The 16,450-nt window shown below is 35.7% G+C and overlaps 3 long non-coding RNA genes across 3 annotated transcripts in view; 1 reads left to right on the forward strand and 2 right to left on the reverse strand.

Moving 5' to 3' along the window:
• Positions 1-16,450, reverse strand: part of LOC119073920 — a 23,101-nt gene continuing 6,651 nt past the window's right edge. The window contains exons 2-3 of the long non-coding RNA XR_005087111.1: positions 6,721-6,727; positions 1-10 (exon numbers count right to left, since the gene is read on the reverse strand). This is a non-coding gene — a long non-coding RNA (uncharacterized LOC119073920). The remainder of the gene's footprint in view (positions 11-6,720; positions 6,728-16,450) is intronic.
• Positions 7,339-16,450, forward strand: part of LOC119073919 — a 21,195-nt gene continuing 12,083 nt past the window's right edge. Inside the window, exon 1 of the long non-coding RNA XR_005087110.1 lies at positions 7,339-7,459. This is a non-coding gene — a long non-coding RNA (uncharacterized LOC119073919). The remainder of the gene's footprint in view (positions 7,460-16,450) is intronic.
• Positions 16,044-16,450, reverse strand: part of LOC119073909 — a 1,494-nt gene continuing 1,087 nt past the window's right edge. Inside the window, exons 4-5 of the long non-coding RNA XR_005087099.1 lie at positions 16,199-16,413; positions 16,044-16,130 (exon numbers count right to left, since the gene is read on the reverse strand). This is a non-coding gene — a long non-coding RNA (uncharacterized LOC119073909). The remainder of the gene's footprint in view (positions 16,131-16,198; positions 16,414-16,450) is intronic.

Here is a 16,450-nt window from a genome sequence, read left to right on the forward strand (position 1 = left end):
TGAACGACATCTCAAATGTCTCACTGTCATTTTTTTCAGAGAATGTCATTGTGAATTTGCAATGACACAATAAAATTCTCAAAAAATTTGACAGTGAGACATTTGAGATGTCGTTCACTGTAACACTGGATCTGATATATTCTTGGCATAGCGACGCGTTTTTGTATTGATAACGTAAAAGAATAGTAGACGATCAAAAATTACATAGAAATCGTACTTTGTCACCAGAAAGTCAAAACAATATTCACGCCTTGTTGTCAACCTATTAAGATGATCTACAAACTGTCGACTGATTTACTGCAACGACAATTTTAAAATAATTTCTCCATAATCACTGATTATTAATCAGATGGATAAAGAAAATGGCAAGCGCTTTCTGGATATCCACGGCTTCAAGAGATCATTATATTTCTATTACGTTTTTTTTTCTTTACCGAAAATAACATCAAAGGATACACACACACACACTTTCCAAGTGGTTTTTTAATTGCCCGAATTTACTCGAGTTCTATACTTTGGTTTATATGGCTCATAAAATTTTCTCGCTATGAGATTTTTGGGTTTAAATTGGGTTTTCGGGAAAATTATATTACGACCTTGTATTCAATTAAATTTTTAACTCAATTCTGCTCCACCGAAAGAAAAAAATTGTGTTCCACATCGCACCATATTTGGACTGCGATTAACGCAGGATCTTGTCTTGATACGTTCAACTTAATATTCGTTTCGAAAGAACCAGAAGCAAGAAATTTCAAGCGAAAAAAAAATCAAACAATACACCGAAGGTTGACTCTAGATCCAGGCTATCAAAAATGTATAATACAAATTTATTCTAAAGTAATTTCACTGTATATATACGAAAAGTATCATTTCCGCTACAAAAGTCATTAATCTCAACGAAAAATGTGTAATATTTTGTAAACATTTATTAATAATTTATAACGAATATCGTTCATGGTCTCCCAGTGAGTTTGCGCCAGCTTAAACTCGCCTCGTATGAACGTATTGTTCGTTATAGAGAGCTCAATATATATACGTATATAAAATACTCATATCTTATAAAGTTGAATTGTCTATAATGCTGCGCTGTATGAATTTAAAGTTGTGTGATGTTATGTTCATAAAAGTCGATTTTTAATTCTTGAAGTGCACGTTCGAAATGGTATTATTAAAAAAAAATATTTTCTATAAATTTCCTGTGAACGTTTGGTATGGGTATGACAAATTCAAGGTCGGATAGCAGACAATTTTATAATGTTAAAATTCGATGACTAACTCTAATTTATACAGAATTAGTTTTTTATTAGACTTAGATGATATGTTGTTTTATATATGTGCACGCCAGACCATATATTTTAGTTTATTGACAGGTTTTCGTTTTATTACCATTGAGGATGGAAAAGAGATAAAGAAAAATAATAACATAATGGATAATACGGAACCCTTCCATGAATGTCAATTTGTTCTTAAAGATCGTCGACTGAACGAAAACAAAAAAGTTGCTTTCAGAAAGGGTCAAATTCTATTCCATTCATATGCTGTAATGATTAATCCGTCAATGAATACAGACATTTTGGTTCTGTTATACTCTCTATAATATAGTTTAGCAAAAATGTTGTGTTAAGGACACCATAGAACTTTACTTTCAACCTCAAAGACATTACATCCTTTCGGTCACTTGTTTCTTTAATGTGCATAGTTTCAGAGAAAATGGCTTACATCGGTTGCTAATTATATCCAAATTAAATTACTTGCTTTGTTGGTACAGTAACTGGGCTATCTAATAATAAAAAAATCTTCTTTCTCCAGCTAAAGCGTACTCGGCTTCCTCGTAATGTAATCGCAAAAAATTGGTTTCAATGGAAAATAGTTGAACAGTTCAGCGATCATATCTTAAATCAGTTGCCCGAAATAAATTAGCAGATCTTTAATTCGGCACTTAAGATGTATAGAATAGACGTATCTCTTAATAATAGTACTTGAATCAGCGATATATACACCAATAAACACGTTTCGGGAAATATATAGCCAACCATTTAACGTTGATTCACCAGATTAGCATAGATTACAGAGCATCCCAGCCCGATCATGGTGTAGGAAAAACAGAAATTGCTTGCTTGCGTTTATTTATTCTTCAAGAGTTCAAGGATGGCAGTTTCTTTTCTGTAAGTGTACGAGAGTACTTCGAGTTTCGTTGAAGATTACACTGATGCTATAAAGGTATTTATTTCCACACAAACAAAAACCAGCATGCAATTAAAATAAACAAACAACGATTCAGATACACAACAAATGTAATGCAGTATATAAAGAAAAGCTGAGTAGCACACACAGCTTACAGTGATCCAACGACTGTGGATAACATGAAGAAGGTCTGCCGGGCCTAAAACATGAATTTAAATGCTTTTGAAAATTTATATACGAAAGTTCCATTGTAGATTATATCGTTGATATTTATTGACCATTATTAGGTTTAATATCCCATTACATTGCTTGTTATTGTAAGTCTGAATCTTTGAAATTGGTAATTTATGGATGAAAAATGTTAATCGCGCATCATAATTAATTCCAGCGCGTTTGAAGGGGAATACGGTAGCTGAAAGTGGCATAGAAGAGAGAGGAAATTGATTCGTTTTGATGAGTTTTTTTTTTGTTCTTCTCTTCAGTTACACTGTTTTGTTTACTTTCTTTTTTTTTGTTTCATTTCCATTCTTGTTGCTCCGGCAAGCCAACCGATTTTGTTTAATTCGATTTGCATTTAGTTAAATGGATTAGGACTTCTTATGTGTATTATATTTCAAAGTCACATCGAATTAACCTTTCGAACAAATGTGCTGTGCTTGTTTCTGTGATTGATTTATAAAAAATTAGATTTTGTTGGTTTCACAACATCAAATCGACAGACCAGAGACAGCGCATTAATACGTCTAATAACTGCGTTCGAAATTAATCAATTCGAATTGAGTCTGAAATGAGAAAGTAATGGTAATGTACCTACCGATATTACGGCTATGCAAGTCAATGGTACACGAGATCGTTTTCGATTCGAAAAATTTTGAAAACGTTGCACATTTACATTTTGTGATGTACATATCACGTTCACGTAATAACCTATGATTGAATCTATGATACACGCGCATCGGAAAGTCTCTGGTATTGAAGACAGTCTGAAGATAAAATAAACTACGAACCGTGTCCGTGGAGACTCATATTAAATTGCTTATCGTCGACCCATTCCTGCCAATTAGGTACAGGCCTAACTAATCTTACTATCATCAAAACTGATCTTTCAAATGATTGTAATTCATTTCAGTTCTATATTTCATCATCCGACTACATGCAGTAACGAATTCATTCAAAAGAGGGTGGATTTAGAAGAGGGCTGGGAAGCCCTAATGGTGGAAAAATTTTTAGAAATGTTGAGGACTGTTTCTATGAATAATTCTCTGTTGAAAAAAGAAACCAATGAACAAATTCACATTGGTTCCAGGGTAGTACGATTATACTTGAAGTAGCTGTAATTTATATTGAATTCTCACCGTCCGTAGTGATTTCCGACAAACAAACAAAATAAAAATCAACCCCAAGTGACATGACAGAGCGGAGCGGATATTATTTTCACTCGAAACTGGTGTATACTGCGTCTGGAGTGGAATAATTCAATCCGTTCCATATACAATAAAACTCACTAGATAAATTTGTGAGTAACAAATTTGTATACCCCCCTCTCAACAACAATGCAAAACAGTTTAAAGGCAATGTTGTTGTCGAGGTTATTGTCTTGAAGAGCCCCGTTATTCTCTCCATACAGTTTATTTATTATTGATCGTATTTACAGTTGACGGACATTATTATATTAATATTTAATCAAGAGCGAAACGCTGAATAGAATTTCGGTTACCATGTTCATCTCGGAAACATAATCTGCTCCATGTGTAAACATAAATAAATTTTCAATTTAGTGTCAGCATGCATATCTCCTGAAAATCAACATACATATAACACAAAACCCTTTAGCATCGATACATCCATACATAATATATTAGCCCGTAAGTATCTATATTGCACGCCGCAAGTTAGTGACCCCTCAATGCAAAAAAAAAGTATTACCAAGACCGACAACAAAATTACTACAAAATATGCAGAATTAAACTAAAAAGAGAATAAAATAAATAAAAAAAAGTTCGGAAAAAAGGTAAAATACAAAATGCATCATCGATTCATGTGTAAAAAATTGTGAAAAAGTTCGTGAACTGATTGGATACATAAAACGCTATTATTGTGTTGTACGGATAAATATTTTATCGTTGCCGTTTATGTCAGCATATATCTGTATTTACATATATATATAAAATATAAGTATACCCTTTTCAATACTCCGAACACTCGCCACACCATTTACAACCAAGAATAGAAGAAGGTTTTCAAAATACATTATATATCTTCTCATTCTCATCAAAGGTACAACATTATATTATTATACACTTCGATCGATATATATACAAATATAAATATATGCGCTGTGTGCTGCACGTACCTATATATATATATATTATATCAACCAGTCTGTACACATTTATATATCCAATGTACAAAAATTATTCAGAATATACTAGTATCTGACAGAAAGTTGTATCGAATCTTAAACATGAAATGAACGTAACTTTTCGTTCTGTCGCTCGTTTAAATTTTATTTTATTATTATTTTTTCTCTTCTTACTTATACTCTGTGAGATCTGCAGTCGATGCTGTTTTATATTTTCTAAGATTATTTTTTTCCTGAAAAAAACTGATTTTAAATTTCGATAAAAGACGACTGTTAATGCGTCGTTGGTACACATCTATGTATATATACACGAGTTGTATAAATATGGATAAATGATTTATAGTTTCTATCCCTTTAGGTGCATAGTGTTTGATAAATGGCAAATTGATTGATATTTTTCTATATAACGTATAAGTTTATGTTTGAGCTTAGAATTTTCTTACAAAATGCATCATCATCATCACCATCTGGCTCATATTTATCCCAGTGTATAGCTTACGTTAAAATGTAATATCTTCCAAAATAATTTAGCGCAAACGTTAGCTTACTTACAACATTAATCGCATTCATTGTTCGTATATTAAATATATTTCCTGTTATTAATTGTTAGCGAATCTTCAGGAAAACAGTATCTACCAATGTTATAAATGTTAAGCACAATATATTACACCGATAAAAAGGAGGAAGCTATTCTCTGTCGAATTTAACCCGTCACAGACGAGAAGCATATGACCAGTATTATTATCAGGTCTGGTCTATTACTTCCATCGATTAAGGTAATTTTAACCTGTTGGTTTCAAATCTTGTACTTCAATTTTATAACATGCATTTTCAGTGGCGCCGAGTTCAGTGGGGCGAGAGGGGCCCCCATGACTACGCAAAAAATTTTCAAATTCCTATGCTTTTCCAGCATTTTTTATCACTTAGTACTCGTTGCCCCGCATGAGCCCTCATGAACAAATCTAAAGTCGGCTCCTCCGTACATTTTACTATATAAAAACTTGTTGTTATTTTTGTCGTCGTTATCAATAACAGATGTCCGTTAAATCCGTGTCCATTAAATCTGGTACTCCCTTTGTTGAATGTATCACATCACATTATTTGATGTTTGATACAAAATCTTCTACTTCAAAAATTTTACTCTACCATAACAACTATGACTCAGTGGCTACGTACAAGCCTTCCACCAAAATGATACAGGTTCGATACCGTGTCAAACAATTCCACATGGAATTTTTCTAGCCATTACATCGCATTGGTAACGTCCTGAAATTCCTTCAAGCTTCACAATTTGGGTAGTTGCAGTGTTTTTGGTGGCTGCAACGATGTGCACACTCAATGACTCGTTAGACGTTTCTCCAATACGACTAATTGGGTGAGGTCTCTCAACGAACAAATCAAACTATTTCTCTATGTGTCTCGTCTGCTGGAAGTGCAAAGTTCGATCTCTATACTAAATAAAGCTATGATGGGTCATTTTAAAGAAAGCGCATATTTCATATTTATCGGGCATAACACAAATAGAATGTGATATCTCCCTTAAAACGGAATTCCTTGCCTTTAATTAAGAGCTTTCCAGACAGTGAATTTTTAACGTTTTACAAATCCTCCTCCAATAACGAACTTTGATTTCCCAACAAAATTACTTACCGCTTCAAAATGCTGCCAATTCTTACTCTCAGTTATGCGTTAAAGAACAAAAAAAAAAGTTTTACGACAACCGTTTGAAATTGTAAACTGACGACAACTTGAAAATGAAAAGATTAATGTTCAGTGAAATATCTACTCAATTAATTTAATTTTCTCATTTCATCACTCCATGAAGTAACTATTTACCTTCCCAGGTCATTTCAGCTATTTTAACTAAATAAATTTTATGCTCAAACTAAGTTATAGCATTTGAAATAACAAAAATTCCGTACAATTCTCCAAAGTTTCCTCAAAGTCTTTGAAGAACTTATCACAAAATGTTTTCGACTATACCCAACAAAGTTTAAAGGGAATTTCGGTTTTCAGATAAACTGAATAAACGATTACGTCTCTTTGAATCAAACTTTGCTCTATTTCATTTTTCAGGTAGAACAAACTCTTAAGAAATGCGGTTCAGTTATACGACCTTCGTTCAATATCTTCATCTATTCATCTGTAGTCTGTACCAATTCAACGCACCATACTATAAGACTTTACGTATAAGAATTATCCGAAAAGTGTAGCAATGTAACAGTTTTTTCATTGAGATATAGTAACCTTTTACAGACAGCAAGTATATTAGTAGTACCAAGTAAGTGTGCTAATATTACCAATAACAAATTGTTAACTTGCTTCGATCTGAGTGTTTTCAAGAAATCTATTACTTCATTGACTTTACATGCATTCAAGATCAAATGAGTCGGTGCCCATCCCGAATTTTTGTTAACGCTGTCGATAACCGTACGAGGTCAACATTAAAATCACAGTGGCGGTTTCAAGATGGTTAATGAGCAGAGGTATCACTACAAATTATTTATAACGAACACGACACAACACGTCCGAAAAAATAGTTATGGAAATCTACATGTGAATATACACAACGCATTGAAGCAATCGAAAACCATATACCCAATTTCGGTCTTTAAACCCTTTGTGGTCGGTTCAACATTTATTTTTTATTTAAATTGTTGACGTATATGTCTCTAGGTCTAGCTGTATGGGTAGAGAAAAAAAAAAGAATCGAACATACGTACTGTCTGTACAATGTACATATCCATCCATAATACATAGTGGATATAGAATTTTGGATATTATATACGACAAAAAACAACCAGCCGAAATCAGCCGCGGTCGATGTTACTCTCAGCCGAGTTAAGTCGCCGCCGACATTTTTGAATATCGGTTCCGCCGCCGCCGTAATTTTTTGGCCGGCGCTCGGGTCTAGTTGAGAATAATATATCGCCTAAAACCACTTACAGTGGAGGTGTGACGCAGATCCCTTTATCCACTTACAAAACAACTGATATCGGTGGGGGTGACGCTTACAGCTTCTACTCGCAAAAAGAAAAGCAAAAACGTTACCAAAAAAAATTCTAGAAAAAAACAATTTTCTTTTAAGAGTCATATCGCCAAGACTTCAGGTGATTGGGGAACAAGCCGCCTCCGATCTTAATGAGTGATAGCTCGTTGGATTCGTCTTTCAATTCTAGGAAACACGTGTCTTTCACTTTTTCTAAAAAAAAATTGTTTTCTGTGAAAAGTGTTCAAAAGTGATCACATGTCAGAGGGTACCGAAAACAGTTTTTCGACAATAACTCAAGAAAAAATTATTTTAAATTGTTGTAATGTTGTACGAATGTCGGCCTTGGAAAGACCTACAGATAGAGTATACGCACTGCTTGCTGCGTGTTTATCCACGAGAGCTATGACTTAAAATATAGTGAATGTTCGGAGAGTACTCCTACTCTGCAGCTTCGTTGTTCCGCGGAACTGAGTATAAGGTATTGTAGCTGGCCTTACCCACTATCGTTGCACATATAAATGAGCCCAGTACTTTTGGGCTACAAGCCCACAGACGTCTTGGAAAAAAAGTTGGTGCCAAAATGCAGATTTTTTTCTTCTTTCTGAGGGCCCAACTGCTGGAATAGAGTCTGAATCTCTATTGGTGTGTCGTCACTGACAAATGAGAGTATTTGACAAATAATGTGACGAGTCAAGGCTTTTTTTGTTGTGGGCTAGGTTGCAGTTACACATACACATGTATGAAACGTCTCTAATAATAGTCATAAATCAATTGTTTAGGCTAATTCAGCCACGTTTGTCTAAGCCAAATGTGAAATTGCCATTAAAATAGTAAATTTCGAATATAATTACGTGTAATTACTGAAATGACTGAGAAGGAAGAAAGCACAGAAAAAGATGAGCTGGCAGATCCGAAAAACTGCCAATTTCAATCATCTTCATGCCGAGATTATTTATCTCGACGCGACAGGCATGGTTGTGTAGCGCTAAAGAGCCTTAGCGACAACGTGGGGTACATGTTCAATGCTGATGTTGAAATAATTGAGAGTGATTTGATTTGTATGCGTGCACCTGTTCCATTACATCCAAATGGTTTAATATGTGGCTATCATCAATTTTCCATGGGGATAGATTACCGACCATCTTCAGAATGCAAATGGTACAAGCATCCTCGTGATTCGAAAACAAACGGTTTGAAAATATCATGGGAAATGTACACTTTGGTTGCCAGTCTCGATCCTCTTTTCATTCTTGGCTCAATGATTTGTAAAAAGTGCCAAGTACAGATTCGGTCAATTGATTGGGAAATTATTAAACATGATGATAAAGATGAAAGTTATGTACCCAATGAGTCTATAATCGATGATGACCAGAAAAAAATCAGACGCGAAAAGCTCGACGAATTAGCAGATATTTTTGGAATTGAACGTGTACGCTTACAACTCAAAAGTGACGTATCAACTGTGTCGAAGAAGACTTTGAACTATTTCAAAAATGTTCATCAAATATTTAAAGAAAAGTTAACGGACGTATTCTGTAGTTTAGTGGCTCCTGGATTCGAACAACAAATGAAAACCGTGTTGGAAGAGGTGAACGATAATTACTCAACTTTGTTACACCTGAAGGAGGCTTTCGAATCATGCACCACTAGAGAAGGTCGGACCTCTGTACTTACTTTAGTCCCCAAAGAATTCAGTAAGGAAGAAGTCTGTCGAGTCATGGGATGTACATTTTATGAAATTGAGAAGGCTAGAACAATTTGCGAACGTTTTGGTGTGTGCAGCGTTCAGCCTAAAAGCGAAAATGTCTATTCGCGTCTAATTGTGGCAAAGAGTGAGCACTTCATAGATTTTTTGTTTTCAACTGGACTACTCCAAGAGGTCGCATATGGGACAACTAGCCTCAAACTCGATAGTGGTGAGAAAATTTCTGTTGTCAACACTGTTATGAACGGAATACACGAACACGCCATAAAGGAATACATAATTCACTGCAAGGAGTTAAATTACGATCCACTAGGCTGGACCACTCTACGAACAATGCTGAACAAAATGAAGCCTCATACACGCAAAAAACTAGCAGGTGTTGATTCATTTGTGGTAGAGGGCGTAGAGGCATTCGAGGTATGACTCATTTCTGGATAATAAAACATAAAAAATTCTAATTCATCCGTTCGTCTCTCAAGGCTTTGAGAACTTCTTTCAAACTGCTACGACGTGATGGGAATGAAGAACTGTTGGAATGGATTAATTCGTCTGAAGGCTACTTAAAGGCGCGGTACAAAACCCATTGCAATTACGATGATTCTTGCAGCAGTCACTGTGTTAAGCACGCTCTTTCTCATCCGACCGACAAGGACCTGACCTCCGTCTGTGATAAGAGTCATAGTTCAATTTGTGGCGAATGTGTAAAGATCACTGATTGCATTGAAATTGAAAGTGGGCCAATTGACATCAAGCCATCAAAGAGATGTTGCAATTTTTGAAATAGTCAACGCTCGAAAAAAGATATTGGACTGGCAGAAACACATAATGAGAGGTGTGCAGCAAGCGAAAGCACGTACTGATGTTTTACAAAATCTCGACGAAACTCGAGCACTGTGGATCCGAGACTTTGCACAAAAATATCTTCCAACTAAGGTTTTTCTGGTGTTATTCGACAGATTCAATTATGTTTCCTCTCATCCAAATATTTTCCAGACGCTAGAGGCAATGAATGAATACTTTGGTAAGCGAGGAATGACCGTCTCGGTGGAAGTCTTTTTATTCAAGACCTTCAACACATACTTCAAGCAAGTTTATTTAGTCGCATTGGATAGATGCGAACAAAACTCTATCGAAACATTATGTATTGCTGACGTGGTTCTGCAGCAGTTTACATTAGATTATCCAAAAATTACGAAAGTTGCATTAAAATCTGATAATGCAGGTTTGATATCCACTCTTCTATCCGATAATATATGCATCTAAATGTGATTCCACCTATTTAAAGCAAACTATCACTCCAATGGCGTTCCCGAGACCATGTACCAGTTAGCAGCAAAGCAAGGAATCGTTCTTTCGGCTTATGATTATAATGAAGCCCAGCACGTCAGTTGATAGGCTTTTCCCTTAGAGCGTTTCCTAATTTTTTTTAAATTGCTTAGGGTAAGGACCAGTGTGATAGGGAAGCAGCTCTCTTTAAAAAGTGCGCTGAAACCTGGTTACTTACAAACAAAAACAATAAAATCACCAACGCAAAGGAGTTATTAGATGCAGTTTTTGCGAACGATGGTCCAAAGAACACAAAAATGTGTGTAATTAATATCGACAAAAAACTTGCTGCGTTGGAAAAAGTCAAGAAGATTACGAATATCTCATACTACCACAGCGTAGAGTATAAAAGCGATGGAGCCCTCTACAGAGAGTATAATAACATTGGACCAGGAAAATTTCATAGATACAATGGTTAGTGTGAAATTATGCATTTTTTGCAGCATCAGACAAAGTTATGTCCAATTTTCATAGATACCTCGTTTGTCAATGGGTCTTCGTTTGTCAGAAATTGGACATCGTCGGATAATCAAGCCAAGAACATGACCTTCGATAGCCGGAAGAAAAAATTGTTTCCTTGTCCAAACGCAATGTGCATATTACACTTCGAAAATGAAAGCGACATGAATAGTCATGTTGCAAATGATAATCATCAGTACGCAGCAGCAAAATCCTCTATGGATAAAGCCATTTTGTACTATGCAAAACAGAAACATTTGTTGAATACGCCTTCTCATGCTTCGAATTCCAGCGTTATGGATGTTGATGACGATCCAGCTGACAACTTCTCCAAAATCTACGTTAAAGGATGGGCGCGTAAAGTCAGAACTGTACAAAAAATATCTTCTAAGCAAAAAGATTTCATTGAGAAATTATTTAAGGTTGGAGCACTCACCAAAATTAAACAAAATCAGCCGAACAAATGTCTGATCAAATGAAAAACGAAATAATTGATGGAAATTATTATTTTGCTCCAGCCGAATATTTAGATCCGAAACGAATTCGGAGTCTAATTGCAAGTTTCAGCAAAAAAGACCCATCAAAATTCATTTCAAATGAAACTGTCTTATCTGAGGCAGACGGAATTGAGCAAAATCTTGACGATATTTGTGATTCCTTCCTGAACTCTGAAGAGGAGCCAGACTTTGAGGGCTTCGATGTTCACGAAATTTAATAAAATTATTTGATTTATGACTATTATTATTTATTAGAGACGTTTCATACATGTGTATGTGTAACTGCAACCTAGCCCACAACAAAAAAAGCCTTGACGCGTCACATTATTTGTCAAATACTCTCATTTGTCAGTGACGACACACCAATAGAGATTCAGACTCTATTCCAGCAGTTGGGCCCTCAGAAAGAAGAAAAAAAATCTGCATTTTGGCACCAACTTTTTTTCCAAGACGTCTGTGGGCTTGTAGCCCAAAATTACTGGGCTCATTTACATGTGCAACGATAGTGGGTAAGGCCAGCTACAATACCCCATACTCAGTTCCGCGGAACAACGAAGCTGCAGAGTAGGAGTACTCTCCGAACATTCACTATATTTTAAGTCATAGCTCTCGTGGATAAACACGCACCAAGCAGTGCGTATACTCTATCTGTAGGTCTTTCCAAGGCCGACATTCGTACAACATTACAACAATTTAAAATAATTTTTTCTTGTGTTATTGTCGAAAAACTGTTTTCGGTACCCTCTGACATGTGATCACTTTTGAACACTTTTCACAGAAAACAAATTTTTTGTAGAAAAAGTGAAAGACACGTGTTTCCTAGAATTGAAAGACGAATCCAACGAGCTATCACTCATTAAAATCGGAGACGGCTTGTTCCCCAATCACCTGAAGTCTTGGCGATATGACTCTTAACAGTACTTTCCTCAAAATCTGCCACTTGTGACGCAATTTTTTTTTGGTAATTGCAAAATAACCACACATTCGGAAAAAAAATTAACTCGATCGATTTAAAAAAATAAACTGCTAACATGTTCCGTGCAATACCAAAATGACTTAAAGATTATTATTTTTCGAATCAGATTAGTATTTGCCGACAAATTTTCGTTTAAAAGTGCACAGTTTGGGCACGGATTTTGTAACGTTTAAACTCAAATACTATGGAAACAACTTGCAAATAAACTACACTAGTTACACTAATTTTGATGTCCAGAATGAGATTATGTACAGAGGCCTGCATTTCCATAGCTCTTGTTCCCAGAACATTGGCAAAATTTTGTGCGAAGATAGTGAGAATTTGCGTTTGGGTTTTAAGCCGACTTACACGAACCGTGCCATCTTCTCTAAACTCAAACAAAAGACATTGGAAGAAGACTTATATAATGTGGTCTACAACATCCTGTGCTTTGGTGATGGAATAAACGCACAATGTGAGCTGTCCTATGTGGGCAGTACCGGACACAAAGTCAAAATAAGAGGAGGCCAACATGTCGACGATAGTAAGAAGTTTAATCGTGACAATGACCTGGAAGGCACAACGGCAGTAGTCCACCATTTTCATGATGTTGCACATGTTCCGGACACAGACAACATTTCGGTGTTGGCGATTGAACATAATAAGACAAAGAGAAAAATTCTAGAGTCTCTATACATTATGACGAATGACACGATGAATTTCAGGCGAGACACTGAGAACATTAATTCGGTGTACAAAAGCTTGCTAAGAAAATAACTAATCCATGTTCCGTATAAAGTGCAGTTTAGTTAGCCAGCATTGTCTTTTCCACTTGAGTTTTTAATGTTATTGAATTGCAATGTCAAAATAGTAAACAAAGACGGTCGAGTTAGTGTTTTTGAAAAATTGATTAATTCGATTGAGATGTATTATTCGTAAGTACCGAGACCCTGTTAGATTAATGTGAATTATAAACTAAGTTTAGTGTTTTTTCTATTTACATTAGATGCTGATGATGCTAAAATAAAATCGCGAAACGTCCATAAAAAACAAAGTTTTTTATTTGTCGACCGGAAAATCAAGGAAAACCCAAACCCTTACTAATTTTGAAATCCGTTTTTTGCTTTTTTTTGTGAAAATACTTCTTGGAAAAATACGAAATGGGTGATGTGAGTAATATAGTGCTAATAAGGGGTAATGACGCTCACTGGGTAATATCGATCATTTAAAAATTTGGTTCGACTTTGTTCTATGTGGTCGTCATTCCCCCTTTTTTCCCACGTACTTATGAATGAATGTTTACCTTATGTGATGAATGTCTTCTTATTGACTTGAGTTTCTTCTCTTTATCCATTTAGACGATCTTTACATTTGACACGGATATAATTGAATTTGTTCCTAAAGAAGCAAGTTTTCCGAACAGTAAGGTTTTCATGTTATTTTGGTCCCACACAGATCTTAAAACGTTCCATTGATTTAGTTAAACTCCCAACGAGCTCTGCCGTTACTGTCGGCGAAGGAAATTTTGGGTGGTGCTTAGAATGGAGTATAATGGCGAACTTTTGGCTGTAAAAGCACCAAAGCACGGCACATTGGAGATCGAAATTGATGTCTTGTCAACACTACCAAAGCACGAGAACGTCATCAATATCATTGGAATCAGCGTTTCCCTGCCGAAAATGATTTTGAGGACGTTTTGCGAAAACGGGTCGCTGGAGTCGTATTTAAAAATTAATTACGACTACGAATTCAAGGACATCTACACAATTTTCCTCGGTGCAGCAACCGGACTGCATCATCGAACGGTATTGTGCATCGAGATGTTGCCAAACGAAATGTTTTAATTGATAAAAATTTTACCGGGAAAATCGGTGATTTCGGTTTGGCAAAACATTTTAACGAAAACAAAGAATTTGTAACACACAGTTTGGAGAACCTTCCGTTAAGAATTCTGGCACCGGAGGTGACTGGCAGTCGCGAAACTTTCACATTCACTGAAGCAACTGATGTCTGGGCATTTGGCATACTCATATTTGAGTCATCGCAATACAAGGATAAACTTCCCAATGCAAACGCATTCGATTTTGCAACGTGTGATGTGCTTGACATCTTTGAGGAATTGGACTCACGAGTAGTTGAAATTATCAGTCAATGTTGGAAGAAAAACAGGACAGAGAGGCCGACTTTTCTGGAACTTCAACAACTGTTTTCGGCGATAATTAATGAGAAAGAAGAATATTGAAGAAGTTGTAGTACTGAAATAGTCAATTGTCATCTGTTGTGTGTTTAGTGTTGCAATGGTTGCATTTTTCATTCTGTTTTGACGAAACATATTTTTGTTTGCGAATTTATTCATTTAGATGACTCGAATTACAAAATAAAACCGATCGCTTCTCATATTTAAACCAAAGTCTTTTATTGGCAGTAAAATTGCAGCATGAAGCAAACCCAGTCACTTTAGCTACGATCCACGCTTCTCGATAGTAATTTGGGCCAATCAGCCGCTTGATTGCATCGTTTATCTGACGAGACGAGTACAACAATTTTACATTTCGCATCAGAGAAACTTGATGCGAAAACTCTTACATTCAATCTCCAACAACTGTCTGGCCTCCTCTTTGCCCGAAAGTAACAGTTTTTTCATTGAGATGTAGTAACCTTTTACAGACAGCAAGTATATTAGTATAGTACCAAATAAGTGTGCTAATATTACCAATAACAAATTGTTAACTTGCTTCGATCTGAGTGTTTTCAAGAAATCTATTACTTCATTGACTTTACATGCATTCAAGATCAAATGAGTCGGTTCCCATCCCGAATTTTTGTTAACGCTGTCGATAACCGTACGAGGTCAATATTATACACACAGTGGCGGTTTCAAGACGGTGAATGAGCAGAGGTATCACTACAAATTATTTATAACGAACACGACACAACACGTCCGAAAAAATAGTTATGGAAATCTACATGTGAATATACACAACGCATTGAAGCAATCGAAAACCATATACCCAATGTCGGTCTTTAAACCCTTTGTGGTCGGTTCAACATTTATTTTTTATTTAAAATGTTGACGTATATGTCTCTAGGTCTAGCTGTATGGGTAGAGAAAAAAAAATAGAATCGAACATACGTACTGTCTGTACAATGTACATATCCATCCATAATACATGGTGGATATAGAATTTTGGATATTATATACGACACACTATTCAACAAATTTCAATTCGCATATAGATGAGCTATGTCCTGTCGTTGTACGTTGTTAATGAGCCATTTTTATCCTAAAGATGTTACAGTTTGTTCATTTCATTTTTACACAGTTTTTAAAGATTGTCGATATGTCAGAGTTTTTAATGTACCCAGTCAATTAAGTTCTTCCCAAATTGCGCAATATTTGAATTCGCTATAGAAATTTTAAATTTTGCGCCAAAAATTCATAATTTGGGAAGAACTTAATTGACTGGGTACATTTAAAACTCTGACATATCTAAAACTGTGTAAAAATGACATGAACAAACTGTAATAGAATCCATAAAAAGATACGAGGAGCTTTCAGCGTTTCGATCAAATCTCTTCGTAAAAAAATCGTCGTTTTAATTTAAAAAAGAATCAGGTGTTCCGGCCACACTAAAGTGAGCAATGATGTCCTGCAGATTAGATTAACAATATTGCCCACATTATCACTCAGAAGACCCAAAACTACAGCCACACTCACGTTTTCGTTGGACATTGATACCCAATTCCGATACTCCTCTTCAACTGACTTTTTCAGCTGCTGTTTGTTTTCCTTCGGCGTGGTATTCTGCGAGAAAAATGTGTTCAAAATTGTTGGAAAACAGGCCAACGTGTGCGAAGCCCATGAATGCGGAGTATTTTGCATTATTGTGATTAGCAGATCTTTGCACCAAGCTGTAGATTGATCGTCGTTACCTGCTCGACAAATTTTTATTTTTAGCAAATAGCACCA

This window comes from Bradysia coprophila, unplaced genomic scaffold (genome assembly GCF_014529535.1).
Source record: "Bradysia coprophila strain Holo2 unplaced genomic scaffold, BU_Bcop_v1 contig_138, whole genome shotgun sequence".
Taxonomy (NCBI): domain Eukaryota; kingdom Metazoa; phylum Arthropoda; class Insecta; order Diptera; family Sciaridae; genus Bradysia; species Bradysia coprophila.